Source organism: Malaya genurostris, chromosome 1 (assembly GCF_030247185.1).
Source record: "Malaya genurostris strain Urasoe2022 chromosome 1, Malgen_1.1, whole genome shotgun sequence".
In the NCBI taxonomy this organism is placed as follows: Eukaryota; Metazoa; Arthropoda; class Insecta; order Diptera; family Culicidae; genus Malaya; species Malaya genurostris.
Window position 1 is genome coordinate 19299936 of NC_080570.1, and position 27153 is coordinate 19327088.

The following is a 27153-nucleotide window of genomic DNA, read 5'->3' on the forward strand; positions in this document are numbered from 1 at the left end:
ATGGATTTTTCAATGAATAAGACTGTATATCAAAATTACCGTTTGGTTTTGCTTTTAAAGTATATAAAGATTGATTTTTTTGTTGGTATCATTTTGGCAACACTGTTTTTTGACGCGTGAATCGTGTCATTGTCAAACTTGTTCAGTTTAGTATAAAATTTCGTCATTATTCGACTTACGCACGAATTTTCGCTCTCGGTAGCGGTCAACAAGCAAAATTGCCGCATCTGGAGTGAAGATCAGCCAGAAACATTGCAAGAGCTACCAATGCATCCCAAAAAAGTCACTGTTTGGTGTAGATTATGGGCCGGTGGCATCATCGGGCCGTACTCCTTCAAAATGGCGAGCACTACCGTGTGATGATGATTGACGATTTTTGTTCTGCCCAAAATTAAAGCATTGGACATGCCTGACATGTGATTTCAACAGGACGGTGCCACATCCCACACGGCATCCGAAGAACCGTCATTGAGAGCCGCCTTAGATGAACAGTTTTGGGCCGTGATCGTGTGATTTAACACCTTTGGACCATTTCTTGTGGGGGCATGTTAAGGCTCATGTCTACAAGGATAAATCAGCAACGAATAACGCGCTGGGAGCCAATATTGAAGCATTTATTCGTGAAATACCGGCCGACATGTTGAAGAGAGTGTACCAAAATTGGACCTTGCGCATGGGCCATCTGAAGCGGAGCCGCGGCCAACATTTTCATGAAATCATCTTTAAACATTAAATTATATTGATCGTTCTATCGATTCCAATAAAGATTTCATCAATTTTCAATTTTTTTGTGTTTAAAAAAACAAATCCTATACCTCCTATTAGGTGTACAACTTTGCTTCCGCAGTTTTTTTTTCAAAATTTGAAGCTTTATTGCGAAAAAGTGCTTACAGATGTATTATTCAAAATATTGTCCGTCGCTAGCGACAACTTTCTTCCATCTTTCTGGAAATTTTCGGATCCCGGCTCGAAAAAAGGAGTCCTTTTTTAACGCTATCCATGAAGCAATACATTTTTCCAACTCTTCGAAGGATTGAAAATGTTGATCTGCCAGGCCGTGTGCCATCGAACGGAATAGGTGGAAGTCAGAAGGGGCGACATCTGGGGAATACGGCGGGTGAAGCAAGATTTCCCATTTCAGCGTTTCCAGGTACTTTTTGACCATTTTTGCGACGTGAGGCCGAGCACTGTCGTGTTGGAGGATGACTCTTGATACTGTGGCCGCTTTTCTTTTAGCGCGCGACTAAGGCGCATCAGTTACGTTCGGTAGCGATCTCCTTTGATGGTTTCACCCGGCTTTAAGAGCTCGTAGTAAATTGTTATTCATCTTTGAAGGTTTTTTCTCTTCCACCATCATGTTTGTCTTCGACATCGAAATCATCATTTTTAAAACGTTGAAAATACTCCCGACACGTTCTTTTACTCAGAGTAGCATCACCGTAAGTTTCTGAAAGCATTCAATGCGCTTCAGTTGCATTTTTTTCGAATTGTAACAGAAAAGTAGAACTTCCCACAAATGGCGAGAATTGGGCACATAAACAGACATTTTCGAGCGTGAATAATACGAAAACAAGAACAACTGTCACTGAAACGGCAACGACAATTCGTTAAGCACTGTACACACTCACTTTAAAGGCATTATCATCTATGTATTTTAACCAGGCTCAGCCGGTACAGCCATCTATCGGAAAAGGGCGGAAGCAAAGTTGTACACCTGATAAAAAGTCACCCTTTAGAAAAATAAAGAACTGGTAATTGAGGAAATCTGAAACTGTTAATCAAGGAAATAGACGTCAATTTACAAAATATGTTTGATGTGAATAACTTCAGTATTAGTACACCATTTCAATTATGACAGTAAAAAAGTTAGATCTTGAATCAATCAACTGATGAGATCGATATTCAAAGTTGTGCGGTTTTTTTTTTCAAGCGAATTTTCCAACTTTTTAATGCGAATTCTCAAAGATATGCGGTTTTCTGGCTTTCTATTAGAAATAAACGAAACGTCAAGATCCGGTGGTCAATCTAAAAAAATATTTTCAAATCGACTCTCTGGCTATTTTTGATATTTTTCGGGAGAAGTCCAATTCTCGATGTTTCATGAATTTCTGAAACATTCGGCATCAGAACTCGACATTTTGGACATTCGGAAATCCGAAAGTCGATATTTTTTATTGGATAACAAGTGTAACGAAATTACTCGATTTGATTTAACTTTTCGCGATGCGAAATTCGCACCAAACGAGCGCAAATAAAGCTAGCATTTGGTTGCTTCGCGTTCGTACAAAATATTGGAAAAGTGTTTAATATCGCAGAGAATTCCACAATTTAGCCCTTCTGACAGCCGGAAATGAATCCTGTACAACATTTTGATAGTTTCTTTCACTCAAATTTTGAGATCGTTGAAATCTTGAAAAATATATGATTGTACGACTTGTGGTACGATTATGTTTATGTAATGATTTCTTTATTGACTAACCCCTAAATGACCAAACCTGCATCGGCCAAAAATAGTCAAAAACACGTTTTCGTTCGGCACGTCAGAAAAGACATTGCACTCCGTTGCAAAACAAAAAAAGTGTTCTGCAAGTAGCAGAAAGTTTACGTCTGCTTAGCGGTTCAAATTGAACTGCCGAGTTTAGCACTAAGCAGTTCAATTTGAACTGTTCTGCACTGATGAGTCAAAGACGAAACGTAAAAAGTAATAAAAACGGTTAAGTGCCCAGCACAAAATTTGGCTAATCCTTAAATGATTTCTTTTAGGTCAAGGCTCAAACCTAGCAAAGGCTACCCTAATTACTGGAATATAATTTTTTCCAGGACACCAAAAGTAACGTAAAGAACTTATTCAGAAAACTGTCTTAGACTGCCGCTCTAATTCCTAAAATACAAACGCAATCTTTCGAAACCGAATGGTCCTTTTCAAGACTACAAAATCTTAAACGGTATCAAATCAGTCAATATCTATACAAGTCTCGAAAGCAATCTGACGTCAATCTCGTGATTATGTCTCTGACATTAACTATTCCAAATTTTTGTGAATTTTGACCTTCTGTTTCAACAGGCTTTCATGTGCGTACAGAATTATGGAATTGGAACGACAAGCGCCCTATGCATGGAACTGCCAACCCGGGCTTCAACTCATGCGCCACCCAATTGCCTACCTTTCGGATCATTTCAATTACTTCTAATCGTTGACTGGTTAAGTAACTTAGTGATTTTACTAGTTCTTCTTGCCTTTGCGACAAGCTCTGATCGAACGATTCCTTCCATTCGTCAATGGGCGACCCCAAACCACCCCCCCCCCCTTTTCTACCGTAGTTTTGACACTTTGAAACCGTGCGACACGTTCACATCGGCTAGATCATGCTCATTATACATTTTCATCATAAATACGATGACTTTCTGCGGCTGTTCGCTTCATAAAGGAACAATGAAGAACTTTCCATTTAAACACTTTATTCGTCACAAAATTCGCCACTTTTTCGTGGTAAAAATAAAAGTTTCGTTTATTACGCTTCAACTAAATGACACATACAGCTACAATTTTACAGTCCTAATTGATAACACGTTAAAAGCGTGGTTTTCGAGGTACAAAATGGCTGAATCGGAAACGTACAGCTTGTATCCGAAAAAGCCTGAATAATTTTTTTAATAAAAAAAAACAGGGAAAAAACAGTAAAACTAGCTGTTTTGTGCAGAATGTCACTGTGACGATCAGTTTAACTTTAACTTGGATACTTCTGTGGATGTTCCAGTCAAAATAGGAAATTTATTCCTCGGAATCATTAATTAAACCCAAACCATCTTAGCTCGGGTACATTAACTCTGCTATGGTTGACGAAAAAGGCCTTCGATTTTAACCAAAACATATGACATATGACGACCATTAATCTGACAGCGCACCCTTGCTGTGCTGGGTACCACAACGATAAAATCGCTGTAGGTAGTGTACAATTAGCAGGGCAATTGACACCGCACAATTGCCGATGCACATCCTCTTAATGCCTTCCGTTGTTGGCTGGCGATTAACGCCGCGGTGTGTACTAATTTGTGTGTACGTGGATGCAGTAGTTTTCGCACTCGCGTCTTATAAGCTAGGATTTTGTTTATCCGAATGTACATTGTAAAATTGCAGTACATGTGCTTTCTGGTCCAAACCAGTAGCGTTATGCGGCTTAATTGTGTAAATAATTGCTGCTATGGAGATGGAGTACAATTGAAGCGGTTTTCGAGAGGATCGGTCGGGCAGGAAACATTCTCCTTTTAGTTTTAGATTAGATCATTGTTTACAGTTAACTGGCGAATGAGCTGTCCGATTTGTCTTGTTTTTCCTTCGTTCAGTTTTACAACCCGTTCTCGTTATGACTAATGTCAAACGAAACCATGTTCAACAACCCGATTAACAACGTAATTACAACTATTAGGCCACTTGAGTGTGGGTTTCGTTCGACTTTCTACCACTTCTCTGCTGCCGTACGAGTAATTAAGGAGAAAACGGAAAATCCCATGGCATTCCCCGATTGCCGACAGCCCAGCGATCGCAGATCATGGGAAAAACGCGCCTGCTTCGATCAAAAACGTTGCGTCAAGTGGAAACTGGTAAATCTCTCGATCCTGATAAGAAGCATTAAAATCTAATTGCTACTCTTCTAGTGCGATCCAATTTTCCCTTCGGGGCCAAACCAGTAGTAAGTAAGTAAGACAGATTTAAAAGCAATCCATTTATGTAGTAGCAATCGTCGTCGCTTCCCGGAACGTCCTGCCTGACATGTGCTGTGCAGACTCCGTCTCTGTCTGCCGGTAGATCGTCGTCATTCCCGCTGTTGTTGTTGCTGCTGCTGCTGTCAGCGAAAAAACCTAGAAAAGAGGACCACAAATGAATGGGTGATATACCGACACCTTAATTACGCCCCGCCACGGCTAAATGGGTTTTCCGAAATGAACGGGGAAAGAAAAAAGAAACCTAATAATCGAAACTAGTTCACTTGTTCGGCTATTGTTGTTACCGAATGCTGATAGTTTTTCTTTTCACTCTCTCTCTCTTTTTCTTTTCATATTCGGCGTCCGCGGCGTGATTACAACATAATGGGGTCGAGTTTCGTGTTTAAAAAATAAGTGAACTTTGTTTACTTTGGGCGGATTTTTTTCCCTGTTCTTCTCTGAACTCGGAACGTACGAAGAAAACGCGAGATTTTTCACCCATTCCGAAAATGGCTTCACTTGGTTTCACTTTCGCGTTTAAAAGCGGGAAAAGGATGTGTGGGATGTTTGGTTGTTCGGGAATTAAACACTCTGACAATGGGGGGGAAGAAAACAATTCGCCGAACTGGTGTCCAAAAATACACACTCTGACCGTGAAATTGAGCACGGAAAATGATTAGGAAAAAAGTTTCTGCTCCGTTGATTCAAGCGGAAGCCACATTGTTTAGAGCTTCGAAGAATTCACATAAATTAAAGAAAAAATATGCGTTAATGTTTGCCATAAAAAATACTTACATTTGTCCGGGTGAATTGTAAAACCATTTTGAATCAAACGACATTCCTAGAAAACGGTTTTTTTATTCGATTTTGTTTTTATTACCAGAAGCTTGATCAAATCTACTTCGCACATCAAGTCTTGATGTATGATACAGAGAAAGATGGTCCTCGTGCACTACCCTGAGGGGTATCGAATTTTAAATTGACTTCTGACTGTACAGCCCGGGTTGGCGGCTCAGTGCACTGGTTTTACAAGCCAGTTGTCGTATGCTCGAGACCCGATCTGAAAGGATTTTCAGTGTCAGTAGGATCGTATCACAAGCCATGCAATGGCTCTGTACACTATCAATTGGCTGCGAAGTCTGTAGAAACTGTTAAATAATTCTGTACATTCGGAAAGCCATATTGTATTAAAAAAAAACAGCTTTTCACGACGTAAAACTAGGTGCAGGTTGCTTAAAAACATTCTGGAATCCCATTTGGTTCTCATTGATAATGCTTATGACAATCGTTTACAAACTTTACAGCATGCTTAATTTTCAACGCATCTACGCTTAGCACTGTTAATGCCACTTAGCAGCTCAATTTGAACCACTTGGCAACCGTAATGCTTAATTCTATTAGAGAAATTACATTTTAATAATTATTTTAGGTTCAGTAAAACCGTCTTGTGTGAAGCAAACGTGACGAAATTTATTTTTCTTCGCGTTTCGTCTTCGGCTCTTCAATGCACAGCAGTTTAGATTGAACTGTTATGCCATCTAGCAGCAGTTCAACAAAAACAGCTAAGCATCTTACCGGATATTTGATTTTTAAAGGTTATAACCGAGTGAGCAAGTGAAATCTGCCCCAAAGAAAAAAACCCATTGTTATAGCACATTTGAAATTGCTTGAACTGGAGTCAATTTTCGCATAAGTTCAACCCTTTACCTGCCTTATCGGCGGAGGTGGTTCTATTGATTTTCATGTCTGTTTGATTTTTAAAGCAATTTTTCCCTTTCTCTATAGAAAGGTATTAGAATTGCTGGAAAAACCAACTTTCGAACGGAGCCTCGGAGACCTATAGTGTTATATACCATTCGACTCAGTTCGACTTTTCGAAGATATTTTTACCGCTCAATTTTCTCAGAGATAACTGAATTTAGCGATTTTAACAAACTTAGGCTCGTTTAAAAGCTACTGTCGGGCTATTGATTAAGTTCAAAGATCAAATGGCTGACTTCTGGTAAGTGAAGGTATAAGTGACGCAACCGAGAAAACGTGTTATTTTCTTTCCGCGCAAGTTTCTCGGAGACGGGTGAACCGATTTTAACAAAACTTAGGCTCGTTTGAAAGCTACTATCAGGCCATTGATCAAGTTCGCTTTGGGTTCAGTTCATCGCGTGCAGTCCACTCAGCTGACTGTCGATTGGACTCCGGAGTGAAGTGATGGAGCCATGTTTCGTCCATTGTTATATATCGACGAAAAAATCGGTTTTATTTCGATATAACAGCTCCAAACACTGCTCAGAATCATCAATTCTTTGTTGTTCTTGATCGATTGTGAGCTCACGCGGCACCAATTTTGCACAAAGCTTTCTCATATCGAAATATTCGTGAATAATATGTCCAACACGTTCATTTGATATCTTTAGGGTGATCAACTTCACTTTACGGCAATTGAAAATCATTTTGTGGATTTTTTTCACGTTTTCATCGGTAACAGCCTCTTTTGGACGTCCACTGCGTTCATCGTCTTCGGTGCTCATATGACCAGTACGAAATTTTGCAAACCACTTACGAATTGTTGCTTCGCCCGGTGCAGAGTCTGGCTAACACTCATCAAGTAATTTTTTGGTATCGGCGGCACTTTTTTGCATCAAAAAGTAGTGTTTCATCAACACACGAAATTTCTTTTTTTTTCCATTTTTTTCACAATAACAAAAGTAGCTTCACTCAAAATGCAATACCTCACAAACTAATAATCAGACAGCTGTCAAATTTATACACGTATCTTTTGAAGGTTGGTACTAACTGAAAATGGTATGGATTTAATTCTAGTGGCGCCCTCTCATAGAAACGATACGAACTTTTCAGCCGATCTGTTACGCTGTTTTTTTACGCGGATTTGCGAAGTTACGCGAATTTCCGAAGTTACGCGGATTTCCGAAGTTAAGCAGTTTTTTTATGCGGATTTTGAAAGTTACGCGGTTTTTTCGGCATCAAAAAAAAATTTCGATTTTGGAAGTCTCAAAATTTTTCTATGACCCATATTTTTCAATTTTTCGCAAATGTATTTCATGCATTAAAAAATACTTTACACTTCCGATTTTGGTACCACCCGAAATATTTAGCAAAAAATTAAAAAAAAATCTGATCGCGTTCTTTTTTTCTTTTTTTTGAAAATGTGGACGACAATATTTGTTTTCTTCTTCAAATAAACATTCAACCATGCGTTTCCACTGAAGCTCTCGTAGAAAATTTCCATCGAAGCTCTCTTAGAAAATTTACATTGAAGCTCTATTAGATGTAAACGCATGGTGCTTAGCTCAAGTAGTTATGGAGCAAGCGTTTTCTTGTAATAGAACACTAATGGAGACGCATGGTTAAATGTTATTTTTTTTAGAAAAAAAACTCAAAAAATTTGGTTAAAAATATGAACTCGAGGCACTTCAACGTGTCCAAAAATTGCCCTTTATTGGAGACGCATGATTGAATGTTAGAAAAACTCAAAAATTGTAGTTTTCCACGTTTAAAATATTTATGAAACCGAAGCACTGGAACACGTTGAAGTCAAAAACTATCCATTACTAAAAATCCAGCGGGGTACCATGTGTCTAATGTGTGAAAATAAGATTTTCGAATACTTTTTATTCAAGAATGTATACACTGAGGCCTTTTTACGCGATTTTCTTATGCGTTTTTCAAAAATACGTGGACGCGGATTTCCGAAGTAACGCAATTTTTCACTCGGATTTTCAAAGTTTGTTTTCGATATTTTTCAATTTACATTTCTAACAGCATTTCTGGTATAAAAAAAGGTAAAAAATTCTTTAGTTTTACGGTTTTTTAAGCGGATTTCAGAAGTTAAGCGCGTTTTTTGCGTGGTTTTTTTACGCGGTACGTATCTCCCGTGTAGAAAAAGACCGTAGTGTATATACAAAAAGTTTGCAAATAAAATTGCAAAATCTTAAAACAGCACTAATTTTTTCCAGATTTTTCGGAGGAGCGGTTGCTTCAAAAGTAGAAATAAAATGACTATCAATAGAACCACCCTAGCTCAGTAAATATGGTAGAAAATTGTTTCCAGTTCAAGCTCATTCGAACATGGTATTCCTTTGGGGACAAATTTCACTTGCTCACCCGGTTCTAGTTTTTGCTGTTCAGTTCTGAAAATGGCATCGAAGCAAGAAGAGCAACATTTTGAAATTTTGCTCGCGCATCGCTAAAATTCGAACTACTCTCATGTAGTTCTAACGACATGCGGTATTAAATGCGGCCAATTCAACTGTGCCAATCAATGAGATGATTGAAAAAAAAGGAAAATAATGAAAGTGTTCGGAGAATTTTCGTCGACAGTCAGAGGAAAACTGGATCGACAAGAAATCAAAAACCTGCTGTTTCAAGTGAAACCGCAACCTCTCGGTGCAAGATGTCATAACTGTCGACACTATTGAAAGGCGGTGACGATAAACAAATTAGGTCTGAGTACGAGGATACAGAATATAGTAGTGGAAGATACGCATGAAGATACTGACGAAGCTCGATCGCGTGGTCCTACGTCGAGACAGACGTTGAACAGCTTTCTGACCAGGAAAATTTTTACCTTTACTGGAAGAGAAATAGTGGCACAGACTTTCAAGCGCATTAGACGGTCGAAGCTTGCTAAAAATATCTCGTGTGGTAGGTCATCTGTGACTGTGGCATGAGGAACGAATTTGCTCTACGAACGGGATCATAAATCAGGAAATTTACGTGCCTCGAAAAACATGTTGCTGTTCCTTAAATACTGCAATTGGTCCGATCTGTTTTGGTCCAATTGGTTGCAGGCTAAGTATATATTTCGTTCATTCTAGCCTCTGCACAGTTAACTGAGCCGGAAGTAAAGAAAATTCATCATTTCGGTTGATTCAGGTCCAGAGCTCAGTTTCAGTATCCAGAATTCAGTTAAGTATTGAATCGGGCCGTTCGAAGAGTCAGTTTTTCTCCAAAGAAGATAGATTGCGTCATCCAGCTACTGGTCGTTCACATTGAAGCAAAATACAACGAAAAGTGGACAACGATGGGAATCAATGCAAAATTAGCCCTTCTGATGGCTCCAAATGTTATCAAAAGAACTAAATAGAATTGTTTATTTACAAATCGGAGATAAAAATAAGTGCAGTTTAGTGCAAACCTGGAATAATTTGACAAACTTTGTGAACTTTTCGCAGTGGAATATTCGCACCAAACGAGTGCGAATAAAGTTAGCATTTGACTGCTTCCCGTTCGAGAAAAATAATGCATAATGCAAAATTAGCCCTTCTGATTGCTCCAAGCGGTATCTAAAGCACTATTAGAATTACTTATCTGTTGAAATATGCAAAACGGATGTGAATATAATCAATGTGGTGAAGTATTCGTATCGTATTCGCGACGATGGTTTTGAGGGTGGTCAGCACCTATCAGTCCCAATCAGTTGTCTTCAATCTGATGCTTGTTCCAGATTTTAAGGCTATGAGTGCGGATTTGAACACTATTCTGGAACAAAATTCAGGATATGAGTTTAAGATCTGGATTCTGGACCTAAATGTTAGATCCAAACCCCAAACCTGAATGTTGAAACTGACGTCAAAATCTGAATTTAAATCCTGAATTCAGGTTCAGAATTTAATTTCTGACTTCAGTTTCAGGATTAATTTCCAGAACTCAGAACCCTCATGTTAGAACTAAATTTGGAACTCTGGTTTCTGAAACTGAGTTCAGTTCTTTTATTCAGGTTCGAAATTTAAGTTCAGAATTCAGTTCTCGGAAAATGTGTTCAGCTTCATAATTCAGGAAATAAATTTATGAACTGAATTCTTGATAGGAATTTCGAGTCAGAATTTTGTGCCAGGTTCCACATTCCGAGTTTAAATCTTGAATTCAGTTTCAGTTACTGAATTTTGGTCCAGAGTTTTGGCTCTCTTCTCTCCTAACCGCTATAGTCCTGGAGTGTCCTTTGCTGTATCAAGCATACGTCTCCACATAACTCGGTCCATGGCTGCTTGGCCCCCGGCACTCAAGGCACGGATGCCTCTGAGATCACCCTCCACTTGATCGATCCACCTTGCTCGCTGCGCTCCTCTTCTTGTACCAGTCGGATTAGATTCAAGAACCATTTTCACTGGGCTGTCGTCCGATATCCTTATGACATGCCCAGCCCATCGTAGACGTCCGATTTTAGCTGTCCGTACGATGGGTGGTTCTCGTTGCAATTCGTGATTCATACGCCGTCTCCACGTTCCGTCTTAGTTTTGGTTCTGGTGTAGATAAATTATTTATGGTAAAAAAGTGGGTGGGCTATATCAGAGACATAACTGGATGACGTGAATACGAATAAAACTTCACACTTCTGAATATCTAAAAACGTTGATATATTGTGTGAATTGAGTGGGGTTTTTTTCTTTACTTTCAGAATTATAACGGAGCATTTATACTAAAGTACAACGAATTCACGACACACTTATTCTAACACACAAATCAATAAGACAGACCAAAAAATTATTCATCTGCAGAAATCTGTACGGTAGGAATTACAATAATTTCAATTGAAGAAACTCTCATCTGATTTACTGACATTAAAAGACAATTAAGCATGCTAGAATAAATGAAACGTGTCAATAAATACCTACCGAGTTGGTAACCTGACAATGCAATGTCACTCACAGCATCAAAACCGTCGCCCAAGCACGAGACGGAAAAACAAGCGTCATGAGTTTGTCTTTTTATTATTATTCGTTGAAATTGAATTTTTTAGAAAACTATAATTTAGAGTTATTTCACACTGCTGAAAATTTTATCATAACTTACTGAGCCGATATTTCCGATAGTATGGAAATGAAATTGTGTTGCTACCTTAAATACGGCAATTATGTTCCACCCATTCTTGTACAGGGTAAATTTTGAAAAGGCGCCCCATACTAAAATAAGTCGTATTCACAACAAAATACTGCACAGTTTTAAACATCGAATAAATTTGGCAAATCGGTTCTTTTCGGGGCCAACAAATCGATCCCGAAAAAATTATTTTTATTTAAATGAAATAGTTCATTTAAATAAAAATAAATTGAATTTTTTTTGGATCGATTTGGTGGCCCTGAAAAGGACCGATTTGCGGACGACAGCTTCGAGGTTCTAGATCATTGAATACGAATAATTTCCTTCCCGGATTCTTCGAATTTCAATTGATTCTAGTTACTAATGCAAAATAGATTAATGTCACACCATTTTTAACAATGTAGAAATTTTGCCAAAGAGCAACCTTTCTCGGTTGTTAACGACAAAGCCCCTGCAAACCGAAATCCTTCGAACGTAAGTAAAATCAAACCGGTTAGTTTCAATATCAACTACGGAGGAAAGGAAGAGTAAGAAAAAAACCGACATAAAACGATTCCAATGAATGACGACTTGCACATAAAGGCAATCGAACCGCTTCATAATAGCCACAACCTTCTTTACCGGTCCAATCCATTCAATCACCCTCGAGATTACTCGACACTAATTTCGATCTTTGTCCTCCCCTAGTTTATTTTTTTTTTCGTTCGTCGAGTTCAAATTTTTACGCTGTTGTTGTTGTTTCGGTGACATGCTTCCGCTTCAAAAAAAGGACTGCTTACTTGCTTGGTTGGTTGAATGGCTCACTGAATCAATTATCGGATATCGATTGATCCCCTTCCGAGCTCCGCTCGATTTCTGGCTTTTAATGCGAGACATTTACAGGAAGGATGTGGATGATATGGGATCTTCTATGAACAAATTTAGAGCATTTTCTTTTTGTGGGTGATGAAATAAAGAGATTTCGGACAGATTTTACGCCCGAAAAATGAAATAGTTGGATAACGAAAGGACCTCATTCTTGTGCTGCAATTCCGTCCGTTGTTGATTACTCTCTTGGGCCGATTCATCGTCGACCGAACAATAACAATCAAGACGATACGAAAGAGCAAAATTACAAATTACACCCATCGCTTCAGTTCCCGTCGAGAAAAGAGCACAAAAACCTTTTACCTTTTTTCCACTTCTCCAGAAAAGAAATTGGTGTCTTGTCGTTTTTTTTTCATCGTCCCCCCCAATTAGTCAGGGCTGAAGGACGGAAAAAGAAAAGCCTCGAACAAAATACGAAACACAGGACCAGATGGCTACAACCATGCCCTCTCTGTCAGCCATTTTGACAGCGATGGTAAACGGAAAATAAGATTCCCATCCCCCCCTTTTTTTCTTCAAACTAACTGCTGTGTCAAGTAGCAATCCAACTTGATAGCGTACGTACTTCTTCTTGGGATGGACGACGACCTCCGAGGGAACGACAGGAAACGAGCCATTTTCTGCTTCAAGACTCGTTCGAATCTTCAACTGCAACCCGCCCGGAACGGAAAACTCGTGTTTCGTCGTCTTCTGTGCTGATTACCGACCGACTCCTACTCGGAAGGAAATTGGTGTCCCCGAAAATTGCCACCGTCGCTCGTCCAACAGCAACCAGGAGAAAAATTAGGATTACGACTTTCGCCGGAAAATTATATACAATTGCAAGCTACGGGTTCTCGGAAAAAGTGAGTTGCTTCCTCACTTGGATGAAGAAGGATAATTTTACCTTGATTTTACTGATGGGCACGGGAAGGGGTTGGGGTGGTTGACCGTGTTTTTGCAAGCGAAAGAAGCGGACCGAAATTTGGCCTACTGTGTGTGTGTGTGTGCTGTCGAGATTTATTTCTCGAATTGTTTTGATCTGCTGTGCCAACAAGCCCACGGACCCCCTTTCACAATCGAAGTGCAATTTGAGGTGCATTAAGCGCCCTTAACTAAATATTTACACGACCCAACTATAATTTTAATATTCACCTAATGGCAGCCCCGTCGACAGCGCATCAACCCGATGGGGCAACGTGGCTAAGCGGGAAGTCCATCATCATAATTTCTCGCACGGTGAAGCGCAAAATTTTGCTTATCCCATTCGGGTCCACCGGAACCAGGACAGTCACTGCCGAAACGGGGGTCCAGGTGGGGTTGGAAACAGAAGTTGGCACGAGGAGAGCATGTTTGTATTTCAAATTCCACTGGCGTAACAGAGCCGTTCTTTGCTCGACCGAGTGCTTCCACTAAACATGATCGTCGTCTTCTCATATTCGACCGATTTTGACGGAGACCCGAGGAGGGCCAAGGCCAGAGGGAGTGGGAAATTAGTTTTCAAGCTTAAAATAAGTGAGTGCTGTCTGTTTTCGTAAATAATGGATGCTCTTCCACTCGACTTTCGAAATGCCGAGTGGTGATCTTTTCACTGGCGTTGTCGAACAACTGGACCTCGCGGCCCCGGGTACCGTACCGGAAAGCCGTGCTTGGAACGTTGATGTATTTTGATAACAAATATTGGAAAATTTAGCTACTGGTTCGCTAAATTCGTGGATCTTTTATTTACCTGCGCAAATCGGTGAGTCGTGTTCGCTGCCTTTTGACGAACTTCGAAACTATTTTTGGGGAATCCACTTAAAACAGCACATTCTTCTCGATTTTCGATCACTGGCACATTTACTTTATTTAAAATTTAAAATTAAAACAAAAATATCGAACAAAATTAACCGAATTACTTCTAGCTTGTTTTTGGTAATTTCAACACAATACACACATCACACTGATTTACTCTTTCAATTGATTTTTTTTTTACGATAATAGACTCAACAAAAACATTGATCACATTTCTCGACTTTTTCCCACAGTGGCACTACCCAGTAAATTCGAACATCGGACGCATCGTGCACGAAAGCTTTTGATTGCGTTTCGAGCATACATGGTGTATCGGTAGAACAAAATAGTGAAGATATACCAAAGCAGAGAGCGGATATCCAATACCCAGGTGATGAGATATATCGGGGTTGGATTTCCAACCTCAAACATAGGGCCAGAGTTTTTCTGGCCCTAAGAGGCGAATGACCTAAAGGTTAAAGCCTCCATGATCGAAACAAAAGAATGTTTAACACTCTTTCACACCCTATCGGGGAGACGTCGGCTCGAAAATGCCTTGTTTGATATTCCTTCGCTCTGTTTCTCTAGCGATACATAATGTAAACATAAAGCTTTTTAGGTCGACGCGGTTGATGCAAATGGTGCAGAATTGTCCGATGGCGGGCCGATCGAAGCGCTACGATCGGCCCCATATCGTGCTCAATCGGTCCGATAATCGGGCCGATGATCGGACCGATGCGGGTCGACAAAATCCACCGGGTATTTCGTTGCGGCATCGTTGCAACTCACACATAACAACCGAGCGCTCATATGATTAAACCGTTATCCCGGTGGATGTTGTCGACCCGCATCGGTCCGATCATCGGGCCGATTATCGGACCGATTCTGCACGATATAGGGCCGATTGTAGCGCTTCGATCGGCCCGCCATCGGACAATTCTGCACCATTTGCATCAACCGCGTCGACCTAAAAAAGCTTTATGTTTGCATTATGTATCGCTAGAGAAACAGAGCGAAGGAATTTCAAACAAGGCATTTTCGAGCAGACGTCTCCCCGATAGGGTGTGCAAGAGTGTTAAACATTCTTTTGTCTCGATCATGGAGGCTTTAACCTTTAGGTCATTCGCCTCTTAGGGCCAGAAAAACTCTGGCCCTATGTTTGAGGTTGGAAATCGAACCCCGATATCACCTGAGTATTGGATATCCGCTCTCTGCTTTGGTATATCTTCACTATTTTGTTCTACCGATACACTATGTAAGCTCGAAACGCAATCAAAAGCTTTCGTGCACGATGCGTCCGATGTTCGAATTTACTGGGATACGGTGCGACAGCAGTTCGAAAGCTCCAGTTGACAGAATGTTGCAAGCGTGCGGGGTGTGACATAAAGAATTTGTCGCAAACGTTCTTCTACTCATGTATTAGCAAAAAATTGTCCCACAGTATCGATACTCGTAGGTAGATTTCGGTACATCGTCCAATGCATATAAATTGATAATTGAATTCTTTTCAACATTTTCCAGGCAATGCATCGATTTTTCGGTGAGTGATTTATCTAATTATTTATTTACATGTAATCAATCAAATTGTCAATTATTATTCCTATTTCTAAACTAGTTTAGCCCTAAAACGCTCTCTGGGGTATACTTATTTGGTTATTTTTAAATTGAAAAAATAAAATGTTTCTAAAACTAGGCCCGAAATTACGTAAAAAGGGAGTTTACCTTCAACTCTAGCATTTCCCAACCGATTTCGAACATTTATGTGGCATTGTAAAGGTTCTGAAATTGTTTATTTGATGACCGTTAAAAGTTTCACAAATTTGTTAAAAAGTGTATTTATTGCGTTGTATTTGTAAGGGACGAGTGGAAGTATTGTTTAACGCTATTATATATTACTTATGCAAAAGTACGGTTACAACCTCAGAAGCATTCCTTGCTCGGAAGTTTGTTTAGTTTGGAAAAAAGTATGCGATTGGAGAAAGTTTTTTTAATAAATATATTAATTAAAAAATGAGTTAATTATTAAATTATTTAGATTTAAATTGGGTGTTCAGCCACAAGTGGTGACTTTTCAGCCCATTTATATACATGATTTGGTTATTACCATGAAGACATCATTTGCTTCCGCAATTCTGTGATTTTTGTGTAGGGAAAAATGTAGGTTTACTTGTATTGTGTAATGGGAAAAGGGAACTTATATGCTAACTTACTAACTAATACAGAAAGCGAATCGATTCAACTGAAGATTGTATCGATTTATGTCGGAATTTGCTTATAATATTATGTGACATTACATCTTACGGTTCCATATTTGTGAGTCTGTGTAACTCATTTGTACTAAACCAGGGAGGACGCTTCAAAATCATTTTCAGAATTTTATTCTGAATCCTTTGAAGTGTTTTCTTTCCGGTGGAACAACAACTTGACCAAATTAGAACTGCATAAGCATGGCTGGTCGGAAAATTGGTCGATAAATTAACAACTTGTTTTTTAGACAGACCTTAGAATTTCTGTTTATAAGAGGATATAAACATTTAATATATTTATTACACTTTGCCTGGATTCCTTCAATGTGATCCTTGAAAGTGAGTTTTTTGTCATACGTTAAACCTAAGTATTTAGCTTGATCAGACCATGTCAATTCCAAGCCATTCAATTTGAGAATGTGATTATTGATTGGTTTCAGAAAAGAAGCTCTTGGCTTATGAGGAAAGATAATTAATTGCGTTTTTGCTGCATTTGGTTTAACTTTACATTTTGACAGATAATCACTGAAAATATTTAAACTTCTTTGTAGGCGACTGCGGATCACTCTTAGATTTCTACCTGTAACTAACAGACTTGTGTCGTCACAGAATAGCGATTTCTGACAACCAACGGGTAGATTTGGAAGATCAGAAGTGAAAATATTATACAAGATTGGAGCTACACTCGAACCCTGCGGAATACCGGCTCGTACGGATAGCAATTCAGTTTTACAATTCTGATAGCTAATCTGAAGAGTACGATCAGTTAAATAATTTTGAATCATTTTGATTAAATAAATAGTCTGATTAAATCTGGCCTTCTTTTAATCCATCCAGTGGTGTTTTGATGCCTTTCTCATCTAATTCATGTTTTCGTTTATTTTACTAAGGGATAAGAATAAAAAAGCTTGTTTGGGCTTACGTTACCATAACCTTTTCATTTCTCAACAGTTTTGACCCAATTTGATAGGAATTCTTAATATATTTTTTGCATTTTCTCTTTAAATGACAGTTTCAAATTTTAAGAACGGCTCACCCTGTTGTTCCGGAACAGGAAGTATGATCCAAACGAAGACTAACAGCAGTCTTTTTCTATAGACATCTTAGTTTGTGAAAATCGACTCAGCTGGTTCTAAGAAAAAAGATGAGAGTTCCTTTTTTTAGTTTTCGACCACTATTTCCGGAACCGGAAGCTGGTAATCGGCATAGCTGAAATCGGTTTGTTTGGCTAGCAACTAGCATAACCTATAAGTTGAAACAGTTTTGGACCAAATTTAAAAGGATTTTTAGGTTGTTTGCCTTATTGCTTTATACGACAGGTTACAATTTCATAAACACTACCCTGTATTTCCAGAACCGGAAGCCGAATCTAGACAAAATTCTACATCAACTTATAGAAACATCATACATTTCATTGATATCTGAGTTAACCCTCAGGGTACGGACTGGGTTACCGTAACCCGAGCGAAATTTGAAAGAAGCGCCATACGAAGAGAAGTCGGCGAGGGGGGTCCGGACCAGGGGGGGAAAAAACTTATAGGTACACACTATTAGAGGCCCAAGCGGCAGAGTCAGTCTCTGCTTTGTGTCCGAGCTAGACACATATAAACATTGTGCTCGGGTGTGGTACACCCAGTCCGTATCGAACGTTACAAAATCCAAAATTTTCAAAAAAATTAAGTTTTAATTTTCGTCTGTTTGCCGCTGAGGAATAAAAAGGTAAGTAAGAATACGTACTCTTTACTTAATTTTGTAGATTCTAACCTCAAAATAACGCGTTGTACATGGTGTAAGCGAAGTATTGTAGTAGATCTCAATCACTTGAACGTACGTCTTATATCGAAATCTTTGCTGCTCGTAGTGAATTATAACTCATTAAATTTTGTTTCTTGTAATTTTTTGTTAAAGAACACGCATTAAAAACATTAATTTTAACCTTTATCATCATAAATCAACGAAACAACGTTTTTTCGCTAACTCGAAAAAACGCGTATTTTCATTTTTCAAAAATAATATAGTTTTTGGAATAAATCAAAAAACGGTTATGGACATTTGTAAGAACTACTTTTTACCTTTCAAATGCGAGTTATACAATGTTAATATTTTTTTTTTCAAAAAGTTACAGCATTTTGAAAAACAAACGTTTTTTACAAAAAAAATTCAAGACCTGTTCACATTTTTCATTATAGTTTTTTTTCAATCAGTTAAATGATTAATCTGACAACTCTATAATATTTTTGAGACAATTTCACACAAAATAAAAAAAAATTATTCAAATTGACAAAGTACAGCTCGATATACACCCAATCAAAGTCGCCGGGTTAGGCTAACCCTGTCCGTACTGAACGTAACTTTTTTATAGTCCGTACCCTGAGGGTTAAGATGATCGATCAGGTTGTTTCTGAGAAAGTGGAGTGCAATCTCCTGGATATGTCTCTAGTAAAACTTACTCCTAGTTATTTCACCAGCATTGTAGTAACAAATTTTAAAATCCGTCCGTTTTTAACAATTCCTAACACATTAACAAATATTTCAAGTGCATTTTTCTAGCAGTTTTTCATAAGCTCAAAGGATATGAGAATATCAGAAACCACTCAAATGGTTGTATGCACTTTGAGCTGAAGTAAGAAACAGTAGGACACCAGAAGTAATATTTAGAGGCAAATTGGGAAAGTTAGAAGCATCTCTAAAATGAGTGAATAGTGAAACAAACAAGAGCGAGAAGTGATTCAGGTTTAGTCTTGGTACCATAAGACCTTTGATTTGAACCTAAATTTGTGCAAATCGGGTTAGCAATCTCTGAGAAATAGAAATGAGTTTCATTGAAGAGATATATTTTTCCACTATTGGAACTGCAAACCGGGAACCGGTATTGCTCAATTTAGTTTATTAGGTCACCAACTAATGGGTTCTACAAGCTAGAGAAATTTTTCGTCGTGAAAACGACTCACTTCACTATGGGGCGCCTTCTCAAAATTTACCCTCTGGTAGAGTGATAAGTTTTTGATCGCGAATATCTCTTGATGTACTTAACCCAACAACATAATTTTTTCTACAAGCTATCGGCAATATGATCAGGAATTTGTGATTAAATTTTAAACAGTCTGAGATAACTATAAATAACTAAAGAATAAAGTTTTCTAAAACTTTTGGAAATAATGAGGAAAATTCATCACGCTTGCTTGCCTTTTTCGCACCCGGCCGACGGTTTTCGAATCAGTTCTTTTTAGAACAATTGATACTTTACTGTACTATATACGGTCCTTTTTTCAACCAGTTGGAGTTCGTAGTTGTTGTAGGAACTCTCAAATAATTTGCTATATAAAATTCATAACACCGGCTCAGTTTAGGTGCATCGTTTTTAAATTCTAGTAGTGAAAAAGGGGAAAGCTGCAAGTGATCAACTAATTGACATTCGAAAGTAAGAAGAAAGTGTTTCAGTTATATTCGTATTCACGACATCCAGTCATGTCTGTGCAGTGCAGTAAAACTTCATTCAATTCAATTGAAACTGAATGTGGAACACATTGACGATCTCTCTAATGCAGTAAACTTCACTCTCTAACACACAATGTTTGCTGACGGCCCGAACGGGCAGCATTCAGTTCATCACTCGTTTCTCTTCAATTGAGGCTGTGAGAGCGGCCTTCAAATGAGGTGCATGTAAACATTCGAATTGGTCAAGATAATAGATGAAAGACAAACCAGATAGCTGAGATATCAATCACAGAATACACATAAATTAATTGTTTCCTCCTTCAGTTTTCATTTTTAATACTTTACTCCATTTATAATTCTATTCGTACGAACTTGCTTACTACCAAGAGCGAAGGCAATAAAGGAGCTACACTACTTGGCACTCGAAACTGAGCAAGCAAAACGTCAAATGACTAGGTACGATTATTCAACTGACGATGAATTCCGGGAGCTTCACTTGAGAATGACAGCAAAAGTCAAATGAATTAGTAGGGATATGCTGACGGTCAGTGGCCATAAATTTCATTTTCATCTTATATTATTCGACTGAAAACGAAATTTTACCGCACTGTGTCTGTGACATTACACTCCCATTCTTTTAGCCGATTCCAAACAATAAGTTTCTCTTCACATGGTGTCCTTTATGACAAAACACTCTTAAAATTGACATTTTTGCAACAAATATTCGGTACTTTCGGAAATAAGTTCATGAAATTTGGTGCAGCCATCTCTGAGAAGATTAGGTACGTATTTTCTCATTTGTTGCTCATGCTACTTTGTGATTCCCAAAGCGAAAGTTGAATCTAGGTGGAAAAAAATGTGAGATTGTAAGGCTTTTTAGTGCGCAATTTGCATCACTTGGTCTTCCTTGGTAGGTTCGAAAATCGGGTTTCCCAGAGATTTCATTGTCTTTTCACATGAGAGAGACAAATAGGCACTCAAACTCGTTTAACACTGAAACATTCAACGATTCGTTTCTCTTTACAACCTCCGCCTCCTTTGATTATTCTAAATGTTTGACGTGAATAAACCGTACTCTAGTATTGCTGCATCGGCTGAATTCTGCAAGCGAAGAAGAAAAATCTTGCACAATTCCCACATTCAATCAAATAATGAGAACAATTTATGACAAGTCGGGAAAAAATATTGTTTACATTACAAACAATTCACGATAAACTATCTTTATATTGTTCCTTTTTCCAAACATTCACCAATTACTGTTTTTTTGTCGAAATTTGTAGAAATTTTTCCTACACGAAGATATGAAACTGTTGTTGTTGGAAAACTTTGCGCAACCAACGCTCACACCTTTAAGAGTTGTAGTATTGTTGATTTGAAATTGACAAAATTCCCACAACAAATCAAAAAAATTTATCATAAATTCGTGACAGCATTTCGTTGGCATAAGCAGTCCAGGATAAGTAGCTGCCCAAACTTGTTACGAGGATAGTAAAGGAAAATGATTTTTTCTCCTCGAATGATTTCCACTCCAAGTTTAAATTTCTATTCTTTCAATTAGAGCTTCCCATTAGCATGTTTACTGCTGAATACCTTGAAGGTGATGTTTCGGATATATCCCATCAATTTTAAAAAGTTTTGGACGAACTTTTCATGTATAAATTTGATTTAGCTAATAAAACATGCGCGAACAAATGAATGAAATCAATTTCGAATATAGTGAAGTATTCAATAATCTGATCTGATCTGATTGATATTTCTTTGTACGATTTTTCCACATATTTAATTCAAACATACAGTGGAAAGTCACTGAAATATTCATGATCGAGATTTTACCATTGTCTTCCATGTTATTGTATGTTTGAATTTCATTCATGTGAAAGGAAGGAACAAGAAAAACTTGTACATTTTTCTAATGCTCAAGCTGTGAAAGTTCTAAGCCCGCGTATTTGAGCAGCGCAACAAGACCTTATCAAGTGACAAAATTTTGTCACACAGAAAGCTCATGAGTTTTTTATGTGCAACGTTGCCGGCACCAGCATCGTAGCACACGAAAGCTCACGAGTTTGCACACGAGTCCGAATAGAAGTGCTGTGTTGCCACCAATTATTTGACAATTCAACGATGTAAACTTTGCCCGGTACGTCTAATAAAAATTTTAAGTTCACCTTTGGAAACCTCTCGGTCAGTCTTTAATTACAAATTTAAAAACATATCGGGTGGAGTTGAATTCACAATCGATTGATTTACAAATCTGTAAATTGTACAGCAGAATTTGTGAGAAAATGACAACATGATTTGATTGCACAATATCACAGTAGTACATTAGATGTTACTATAATTCATTATTGCACAACTAAAATACCATTTATGAGTAAAACTGTTAAGTAGACCCGTAGACTGTAGACGCACATTTGCAAAATGTACAAAACCAACTATAAAATGTGGCAACACTGGTCAAAGTTAACGGGATCGATCATGCTTTTCGGTTCGGTTTAAACGGTGTAGTGTGATTTTCGTCAGCGTTCCGTTTAAAATGTGATTTCCGCCTAAGTTTTCCTGTCCAGGTGAAAATAATATGGACTATTAACTGGTAAAATTATTTCCGTGAAAATAAATGAAGAAAAACTGAATTTTAGCCCCCGATAAATCCGCCATTTTATATCGTCGTGGCTCGCCATCCGGTTTTCATCTTTTCGTAACTCTTCATCATCGGAAAGTTGTGTGCGACGCGTTATCAGTGGAAATACCTCATTCCGACTTTATTTTTCACTCGTGTTAATGTCAATTGTAGAAACATTCAAGTGTTGATGGTAGGAAATCATTTTAGTGCCAAAACGTGTGCGAAAATCTGCTTGCGTGGCTTAGCAAAGGCCACAGCAGCCATATTGTGTGCCGCATTTTGTCCCGTTAGTTGCTAGTGTAAAGGTGTCTGTGGCAGCCGCGCATCTGCGCCGCTGGGTTTTTGTTTGTGTTGGTTGCAGTCGGCTGTTTAAAGTGGTTATGTGCACGGTGAAAATAAAATAGTTGATGTAGAATGAAAGAGAAATGAAATGTTGTTTTTGATAGCAGGTTAAAATGAGTGTAAAAAGTCTCGTTGAAGTGATGATTTTTTTTTTAAATTGCTTGCTTCATTGAAGCGTGATGTGATATTTATCTTTAGTTTCTTGTTTGATTGGTGCATGGAAGTATTAGGAACAATAAAATTCTACACTGAATCACTAGTTTTTTTTTCTATTTACTATCAATGAGTCGACGGCTCCGTCTAAGATGAAGGTCGCTATGATCATTTTTTATTTCAAATTACCATTTTTCATCAAAAACATTGGCTGTTTATTCTTCATTTCTATAAACGCACTAGTCCAATCAACGTCAAACGATTGTTGAAATAAGAAATTTGAAATAAAAATAAAAGAGAAAAAAATATAGATGCCTTTTCCTATTACATTTTTCGGAAATTTTTCCGATTCTTTAGTAGCATTTTTTTAGTGTATGATTTGTTCCTTAGCGCCCAATTGATGTTTATTTTCAGATTTGAAGCAAATTGTACAAAAGATGAAGCTGTATCTTTTGTACAATTTGCTTCAAATCTGAAAATAGTTCTTCAAAAAATGGCCCTTAAATTGTATTGGGATTATTTGAAATTTTTCCGTGATAGTTTTAGAACTATTTCCAAACTGCTACCAAGCTAGTGAAAAAGGTGTTTGAAAAATGTATTGAAATTTTTTTGAATCTGTTCAAATTTGTTTACAAACTCTCAAAATTGACACTAACTTGGTTCAAAATTGTTCCAATCTTCGCTTTAAGACACAAAATAATCGTTCAAAGCCTCAAATTACCGTTATAATTGATTTGAAATAGTTTCGGAAACATTACTAAAAACTCAAAGTTATTGTAAATGGACCTAGAAAATGTTTCAAAAACTCAAAGGTCTAAGTTTGTTGAAAAATGATCTCAAAGCTGTCTAAAAATGGCTTTAAAATGAAAAATTTGAAATGTATTTTAAAACAAAAATAATTGTTTGAAAATTGTCTAAATTATTTCAGAAGAGTTTAAAAAATGTCTCAGAATTGCCTTATGTTTGTCTAGCAACTGTCCCAATTTTTTTTTTGAAACTTGTTTCATACTGATCTAAATCTGTCTCGAAATAAGCTTCAAAATGATTCTTCCCTGTATGTTTTTAAACAGGAAATTAACAGTTGCAATTATTGAGAATTTGTTTCAAGATAGGTTCAAAATAGCTTTGAAATGGTATAGAAACTGTTTCAAATTTATATGAAAATTCTTTCAAAATAGTTTAAATCGTTTTCAAAACTGTCTCAAACAGATTTCAAAATTTCAAAAGGGTCTTAAAATTGTTTCAAAATTGTTGCATAATGGTTTCGAAATAGTATTAGAAAAACTGAAAAAAATTTCTTTCCAGTATGTTTTTGAACAGGAAAAAATATTTCAAAAGTAATCTTATAATTATTTAGAAAATGTTTCAAGATAGGTTCAAAACAGTCTCAAAATGGTTTCGAAACTGTTTCAAATTTGTTTGACAATTGTCTCAAAATAGTCGAAAAATCCTACAAATTTCTTTTTCCCAACATGTCATAAACAGAAAATTTATGTTCAGAATGTAATTCTTATAATTATTGAACAATTGTTTTATATCCAAATGATGTCGAAAGCGTTTCAAATATGTTTGACGACTGTCTCAGCATCGTCTAAAATTATTTCAAAACTGTCACAAAACGATTCAAAAGCTGTTTAAACGTGATATCGGGATAGTTAAAATATTGTTTCATAAGAGTCAAATAATTGTTTCAAAATTGTTACGTAACGGTTTCGACATAGTTTTAAAATTGTTTCAAAGAAGTTTTAAAATTCATTCGAATGTAACAGAATTTAAAAATTGTTTTTAAAGAAGCTTTTAAAACCTTCTTAAAATGAAATTGAACATGCTTCATATGGGTCAAATATTGTCTAAATTTCCGTAGAGTTATTTTAGAGTTATTGATTGATCAAAACAGATTTTGGAATTGTCTCTAAATTGCTTCAGAAGAACCTCAGAATTGAATTTGAAAAACGTTTTAACATGGTCTAACAAACGGTTTCAAAAATAGTTCACAATAGCTTTTTCAATGTTTCAGAATAGTCTTGAAATGGTTTCGAAACCGTTTTAAATTTGTTTGACGACTGTCTCAACATCGTCAAAAAATTATTTCAAAGCTGTCACAAAATGATTTGGAAGCTGTTCAAACGTCATTCCGCGGTAATTTAAAAATTGTTTCAAAAGAGTCAACGAGTTGTTTCAAAATTGTTACATAACGGTTTCGACATAGTTTTAAAATTGTTTCAAAGAAGTTTTAAAATTCATTCGAATGTAACAAAATTTTAAAATTGCCGTAAAATTGTTTTTAAAGAAGCTTTTAAAATCTTCTTAAAATGAAATTGAACTTGCTTCAAATGGGTAAAATGTATTCTAAATTTCCATAGAGTTATTTCAAAACTGATCAAAACAAATTGTGCAATCGTTTAAGCATTGTCTCTGAATGGCTTCAGAAGAGCATCAGAATTGAATTTGAAAAAATGTTTGTCCAACAACGGTTTCAAAATTAGTTTACAATTGCTTCACACTTTTTCTCCAGTATGTTTTAAAACAAAAATTATCAAAATTGTTTCAGAATAGTCTTGAAATGGTTTCGAAACTGTTTCAAATTTGTTTGACGATCGACGACCTCAAAATCGCCTTAAAATTATTTCAAAACTGTCTCAAAATGATTTGAAAACTGTTTAAACATGATATCGAAATAGCTTAAAATTTGCTTCAAAAGAGCCTAAGAATTGTTTCAAAATTGTTGCACAATTGTTTTGTAATAGTATCATTAATAATCTGTCATGAAATTAGTTTAAAAAATCCTCATAATTTTTCTTCCCTGTATGTTTTTAAACAGAATCTTATGATTATTATTTGTTGTGAGACCATTTGAGCCTAGATTTTGAAACCGCGTGAGAAATTTGCTGGACAGTTGTCTCAAAATGGCCCAAAGATTATTTTAAAGGGTCTCAAACACATTTCAAAATTATTTTAACATGATACCGAAAGCGAATTCATGTTGCATAATGGTTTCGAAATTTCGAAATTGAATCAAAAATGTTCCAAAGAAGTTTTGAAATTCACTCGAATGTAACACAAAATTGGTTCAAAATAGTCTCAAGATATGAGATATGTTTTCAAATTTGTCGAAACTAAAATTGAAACCGTTTTAACATAACAGTCTCATAATTGTTCCAAAGTAGTTGCCAAATAGTCTCGGAATTATTTCTAGAATGTTTCGAAAAAGTCTCAAAAATGCTACAAAATTGATTCCAAGTTGCTTTGAAATGGTTTCGAATTTGTTTCGAAATTAGTTAACAATTGTCTTTGAACTGTCACATAACTATCTTTGGCCCACAAATGAACATGAACTGAGCAAAGCCCCTATCGCCGGTGATAACGCAAATAGGAGAATAATTTGTTGCAAATTGAATGCTAAGTAGTTGCGATGGTTTTCAATTGGTTACCTAATTTTTTTTTCAAGTATCTTACTAAGTTAAATGAAGTTGACGAAGCACCTTCCTAAATAATCATAATTTCATATTCATAATTTGTTGCGAATCAGTTGCTAATTAGTTACGATGGTTTTGAATATGTTTTGTTCAATTATTTGTTTATTTTTTTTTTCAAGTATTTCATTAAGTTCATAAGAAGTTAACGAAGTACCCCTCCTAAACGAGCTTGACAACAAGTCGACACAGTGAATAATTTGTTGCTTAATAGTTTGCTAATTAGTTACGGTGGTTTTGAGCTTGCTGCCTAAATTATTTTCAATTATTTTACTAGGATCAAATGAAGTTAACGAAGTATCTCTCCTGACTAAACATGTAAACATATCGAAACCGAGTGCATAATTTGTTGCTATATAGTTGCTAATTAGTTACGAAGGTTTTGAATTTTTTGCACTGGTTTTTTAAAATGTTTTTTCGAGTTTTTCGCAAAGCTCATGAAGTTAACGAAGTGCCCCTCCTAAATAAACTTGAAAATAAATTGAATGCAAGTGTTTAATTTGTTGCTACTTAGGGAAGGTGGTTTTGAATTTATTGCAATGTTTTAATATCATTTTTTTCGAGTACCTTCGAGTTAGTTACGGCAGTTTTCAATTCGTTGCCTAATTATTCTTTTTTTTTCGAATGCTTCACTAAATTTATATAAAGCTTACGAATACGAAAAATTTTAATTAAAATGAACAGCAAATACAAAACCATCGTATCTAATTAGTAACTAGTTATC